Genomic DNA, 6,568 nt, shown 5'->3' with positions numbered 1-6,568 from the left:
GGAGTGCGAGGAAGTCCCGCGAAGCCCCCCTGGCCCCCAACGATACCGGCCGCTGCCACCGCCAGCTTTGCAGCTCCACTGCCGAGCCCCTTCAGGGGCCCGGCGGTGGACCTGCAAGGCCAGTGGGAGTGCGAGGAAGCCCCGCCAAGGCCCTCCCTGGCCCCAGCAGGGGTGGGGAGAGGCGGGGAGGAAGCAACTTACCCTCCCTCTTCTTCTGCCTCCTCCTGGCTGAATGAGGGCCGGAAGCGGGGCAGCCGGAAGCAGGGGGTGGGGCTTTTTCATGTGCCCCGCCCCCGCACCTCACCCGGGGGAACAGCAATCCCCCGCGTTTCCCCCCGAATCGACCTCTGGCTGTGAGGCATTTGTGAGATATTTTGCAGATAAAGTCTTGGTGCTCTTCCGCGACCTCCCTGCCACAATTGAAACAGTGAGTGAACTTGAGGCCCCTTGCATGTCTTTGGTGCCAGGTTTAGAGTGTTTTGACCAACTCAGTCTGGACGAAGTTGACAGACTGCTCGTATCTGTGCGTCCAACCACATGTGACCTTGATCCGTGCTCCTCTTGGCTCATTAAAGCGAAGGGTTTCGGAGTGCCCTATGGGAGATTATCAACATGTCCCTCTCAGAGAAACAGTTCCCTGGGGCACTCAAGGAAGCGATGGTCTGCCCCCTCTTGAAAAAACCATCTTTGGACCCAGCCGAATTGGCCAACTATCGGCCGGTGTCCAATTTGCCCTCTTTGGGCAAACTCATTGAGAGGGCGGTGGCGTCACAGCTACAGAGCTTTCTGGAGGATGCTTCTGTCCTCGATCCCTACCAGTCCGGCTTTCGCCCGGGTCATGGGACGAAGATGGTGCTGGTCGCCCTGATTGATGATCTCCGTAGGCATCTGGATTGGGGTGGTGTGGCAGCGCTGGTGCTGTTAGATCTGTCGGTTGCGTTCGACATGGTCAACCACCAGTTGCTGACCCACCGCCTCACCGACATGGGGATTCAGGGGCTTGCCCTTCAATGGTTTGCCTCTTTTCTCCAAGGTCGGGGACAAAGGGTGGTGATAGGGGACCAGCGGTCCCAGAGACATCCCCTTGAGTGTGGGGTGCTTCAGGGGGCTGCGCTTTCCCCGATGTTGTTTAACATCTACATGCGCCCCCTTGCCCAGATTGCCCGAAGTTGTGGGCTTGGGTGTCATCAATATGCTGATGACACCCAGCTCTATCTGATGCTGGGCAGCCGGTCGGACTCTGCCCCGGATGACCTTCATTGGGTGCTACAGGCTGTGGCTGGCTGGCTCAGACTGAGCTGGTTGAAACTAAACCCGACAAAGACGGAGGTCCTGGGCTGGAGTCGGATTGGTTCAGCATTGGGGCTCCCTCTCCTGACCTTTGATGGGGTGCCTCTGGTGCCAGCATTGGAGGTTAGGAGTTTAGGTGTGCGCCTGGACTCCTCTCTAATGATGAAGGCCCGGGTGGCAGCCACTGCCAAGTTGGCCTTTTACCATTTTCGGCTGGCTTGGCAGTTGGCCCCCTTCCTTAACCGCGATGACCTGGCCACTGTGATCCATGCGACGGTTACCTTGAGGTTAGACTACTGTAATGCTCTCTACATGGGGCTACCTCTGTCGCAAATCCGAAAGCTGCAGCTAGTGCAAAATGCTGCAGCCAGGCTGTTGATGGGTCTCTCTAGGAGGGATCACATTCAGCCTGTGCTGAAAGCACTGCACTGGCTGCCAATAGCGTACCAGATTCATTTCAAAATGCTGGTTCTTACCTTTAAAGCCCTTTATGGCCAGGGTCCAGCCTACTTGAGGGACCGCCTTTCCCCATATGTTCGCCCAAGGGCACTACGGTCGGGGAGTCGTCATCTCCTGGAAATTCCAGGTCCCAGGGACAGTAAATTTGCAGTGACCAGAGCCAGGACATTTTCGGTGGCGGCTCCTACCTGGTGGAAGGAGCTCCCGGAGGTGATCCGGGCCCTGTAGGATCTTTCTCAGTTCCGCAGGGCCTGCAAGACGGAGCTCTTCCACCAGGCTGTTGAGTAGGAGCCGCCGCCACCACTACTCCATCATTGCTATCGATGCACCATCACACCATCACCACCACTATCTGGTTCTTTCGGGGTGCGAGGTGACCCTGGCAGGAGGAGGGATGACAGACTATGGGAATGCTACCATTGGGATTAAGATCTACCCCATCTTCTGATAAATGAAGCACTGATATTTTGTTATTGTATTTTATTGTTTTATTGCTATGCTGGGGGGGGTTGTTTTAATCTTGGCACTCTGTGCCTCTTGTTAGCCACCCTGAGCCTTCGGGGTAGGGCGGGATATAAATCCAAAGATAAATAAAAAATAAAAAATAAAGGTGTCACTGGATTCCATCTTTATTCTGCTGCTACAGACTAACACGTTTACCAATCTGGAATTAATGTAAACTGTGTAATCTTTTGAGTTACACAGTTTTTACCAATGGTAAGAGCATTTCTAACCATTTTTAAAGAGCAGTGGTCATGTCATAAAACTTTGAGCTCACATGTCCCATTGACTGGTAGGCCCTTGTAGCAAAATGGAAAAATAAATTGAAAATTGTTTCTTGAATGAATTAGTTAGCTGAAACCTGTGATATGTCACTGGGATGTTCAAAGGAAAAGGTATTCCCAAGCTCTTTGAAGTGGCTCTTTGGGTCACAGATGATGTTTTAACAACGGAGTGTTTCTTTTGTTACATTGCAGTTCTCTTTTGATTTGAAACTGGTTAGGTATTTTTTTTCAATATAAACATTACTGCAGCACCTTTAGCATTCTTTCAGTGCCCTTGTATGTAAGCAGAGTTACACCCTCCTAAACCCTGTGAAGTCGATGGGCTTCAAAGGGTGTGACTCTGCTTAGGATGGCACTCTTTGTTTCCACATCGCTGTAGCTCTCTTTTGTTCCTTTTGGTAAAATCCAAGTATCTGAAATCTTTAGTGCATCAAGGGTTGTTTTAATGGAGCCAAATTGTACTTTTTATTCCCAGGTGTAGCACAGGTTTACCAGCTGACCAATGATAGAAGGAAAACCATTTCAAGCCGACATCATCTGGAGACAGGTGGAAACATGCTAATAACCAACGCAACACGTTTAAACATTAATCTGCACTTTGCAGCCAACCTCAGTCTACAAACTGAGCACACCAACTAAACACTTCCTACTACGCACTGCCATTTATTACCCACATCCTCTTTGTCCAGTTACGTATGTGTTAACTCTACACCAACTGTTCCTTATTTGGGTGTAGCTTAATTTAAGAAATGTAACACATAGTATAGGGGAGGAGGATGAAATGCTTTCCTTTCAGTGGGCTTTTCCCTTTCCCTAAGACATTTACCTTGTGAAATCACATGAAGTATGGGGGAGTCCCCACACAGAGGAAAACATTACTTTAGCTGAACACAAATTAGTTCACCCACTGCAGTTAGCACACGCCCACTGTTCCTAGATGTTCCAGTGAACATTTCTGAATTTTGATATTCTCTACTGGTGAAACCTTACAGGCCCAGGTACAGTATACTGTACTGAACTTTCCTGAAACTGTATCACTAAAGGATTTTTTAAGAATGGCTTTGTATATAGTCTCTGTTTGAATTGCTTTAATGAGGCGGGGGGGGTAATGGTTTTAAAATGTGATGTTATTATTTGTTAGCCACCTTGGGGGCCCTTGTGAGGACAAGAAGGTGGGATATCAATTTTGTTAAATAAAATAAAGCAGTGGGGATAGTTATACAAATGAATATTCCCTTCAAGACAATTTTTTAGCCTAACAAATGTTAGCATGTGTGATTCAACTCTATTACATCATCAATATAGCTAATGTTCAACATCGTGCTATCTGTGGATACTTAAATATAGAGATAGGAGCCATGAACAGACAAGACAGATTTTCTTGAAAACTTGAAAAAAGCCCCAAGTTTGCAGAAAAATCTGAAATCCAAAAACAAAGCAAAAAGGGGGAATCCCCCCCATAGAAACAGTGCCTGTAGCTTTAAGAAATGAATGCCCTCAGTGGCTGTTGCTAGGCAACCACAACAGTATTGCCAGTCTTCCAGTCTTGGTTTCTGTTGGTAAAAGGGCAGGGAAGGAGGCAGGGCTCTTTCCAGGCCTGTTTTGGCCTTTGAGCGAAGACTCATCAGGGTCGGGTTTGGCAGCAAGCACCAGGTGACTTGCTACCACCTGACTTGCATGACTCACTCAAGCCCAGCTGCTTGCTACTATCCAATTGCAGCCACCCCACAAAAGCCAATGTTGTGTATTCATTACCGTTTCAGACTAGGGTCTGCCATGGAAGCTCACTGGGTGACCTTAGACCAGTTACACTTTCTCATCCTAACCAACCTCACAGGGTTGCTGTGAAGATAAAATAGAGGAGAGGAGAATGCTGTAGGTTGTTCTGGGTCCACATTGTGGAAAAAGATGGGGTATAAATGAAGTAAATAAATAATAAATATAGCTGAAGAATGAAGCATAGAAAGGTGAGGATATGGGGGCTGCCAGGAGGAGGGGGGGAAAACTAGTGTAGGTAGAGGGATACAGAGGTAAGAGAGGTGCCCCCTTGTAAGTGCTTGGGGGTTCCCTACCACACAACTGGGCCCAATCCAGTTGCCATCACCATGAAACTGGGCCCAACCAGGTGGCCTGCACTGCACAATTGGGTCCAGCCTTGCGGCTGGAACTTTGCAGAGTTTTCTCAGGGACAGACTGACAAGGAAGAGGGAATGAGGAAAAGCTGAAGATGGGGGGGCAAGCCCCTTCCTCAGCACCTATTTGTGCTCCCCCTCCCCCCGTTCTACAAAATTGCCGACCTGGATGCCCCAGAACTCATTAGGTAAGGCATGTATGGCACATGTAGACTTAGGGTGAGCAGTGTGGCACTTTGGCGGTGGGAAAAGCATAGAGAACACTTCTCCATACAAAACAAAGTCCTGTGTAAAGGTAACTAATCTCAGGGACATAATATACTGTTTTTATCATACGTTGGCATAAACCAACTTATCTCTGTAACAAACTTGTGAGATAAACAAATATTTTTCTTTATTATATACATAAAAGAGTCTACTTGCCACAAATACTTGAGTCAATATTTTTGATACACCATAAGATCTTGTCGTTCCCATGGCCACATCTGTAATTTTCCATGAGTTTCTTTTTTTAAAAAAATATATATTTTATTGTTTTTTCCCATTACTTGTACACCATCTACTGTTCAACTTCTTACAGTTTTCTTCCCCCCCCCTTCCCTCCGTCTTCCCCTCCCTATCTTCATATTGTCCTTAGTCTTTTATCCCCAGCCACGGGCACAAAGTCTGAATCTTCCACTGAATGTCTTTTCTTCCTTCCTTGGATATCCAGTCTATGTAGGTCTTCCATCTTTTCCGGACTGCTGCGGATTTTCTTTCCCATGTTAACTCCTTACGTAGAGTTGCCACGGTGTCTGACTGTATACATTCAAGCAGATAGCTGTGCCAGTTTTCAACTGTCCACTTACTTTTATCCTTCCAACCCAAAGCTATAACTGCTTTACCCACCAATATCATAGCCTTGACTAAGGTCTGATTATTCTTGTCCAGAATCGGGCTTCCCATTGTGCTTATCAGCATTAAGTTGAAGTCTATGTTTAAATTAATTTTAGATACATTCTTTATAGCTTTAATAATTTCTGTCCAGAAGGCCCTTACTTCTCTGCACTCCCACCACATATGTGCAAACCAACCTTTAGCTTGTCTACAGTGCCAGCAAAGGGAGCTTAATCCTGGAATCATGTTAGCCAGTTGGGCTGGTGTCTTGTACCATTTTGTAAGGAATTTATATTCTAGTTCTTTAAATTTAAATACCTTGATTTTGTCTGTTACTTTCATAATTTTTTTCTGCCCACCGCTCTGATAACTGTCCTTCTCTGTTCCACACTTTTTGTAAATATTTTATCGTTTTTTCTTCTTTTTTTTTTAATAAAGGTTTTTATTGACTCCCCTAAAAAGGGGAGGTATTTCGCTTAAAAGAAGAAATGGGAAGGGTAGACAGTGGGAGAAAGAGAAAGGTGAGTGATATATAAACTGGTAAATTAAACAGTTAGTAATGTCCAATTAATCTTCTTGGGCTTCTTCTGTGTGTTGTCAAACTTCTTTTTTTTAATCCGGTCACATGAAGTTCTCTGTTAGTATGTTAGTAATGTTCCTTTGAGTTTCTGTTAATAAAAAAGCCTCTTCTGGGCACATTCAGAACCGCTTCTTTGCGTGTTGGGTACTTTTAGTGTCGCTGACGTGGAGGAGCTTCCTCTGTTGTCTTCTCCTTCCGGCTTGTTTGATCCTCCTTCGGGTTGCTGTTAACAATCTCAGTTCATGCACTGTAAATCCTCTTCCTTGCTTGCCATTACTGGAGGTCCCCAGCTTTGAGAATGGTATTAATTTCTTCGCTTTTATATCCGCTCCCAAAACTCTCTACTGGGTCCTCCTCGCAACTGTTGACTCATATAAGCGCTTGCCAGGCACTCCTCGCTGTCACAGTTCAAACTTCTCCGTTTTACAAAACTCCCGTCGGATTCA

The sequence above is a fragment of the Gekko japonicus genome, unplaced genomic scaffold, assembly GCF_001447785.1.
Source record: "Gekko japonicus isolate JY-2015 unplaced genomic scaffold, Gekko_japonicus_V1.1 scaffold2003, whole genome shotgun sequence".
NCBI lineage: Eukaryota > Metazoa > Chordata > Lepidosauria > Squamata > Gekkonidae > Gekko > Gekko japonicus.
Note: the sequence above shows the minus strand (reverse complement) of the source record.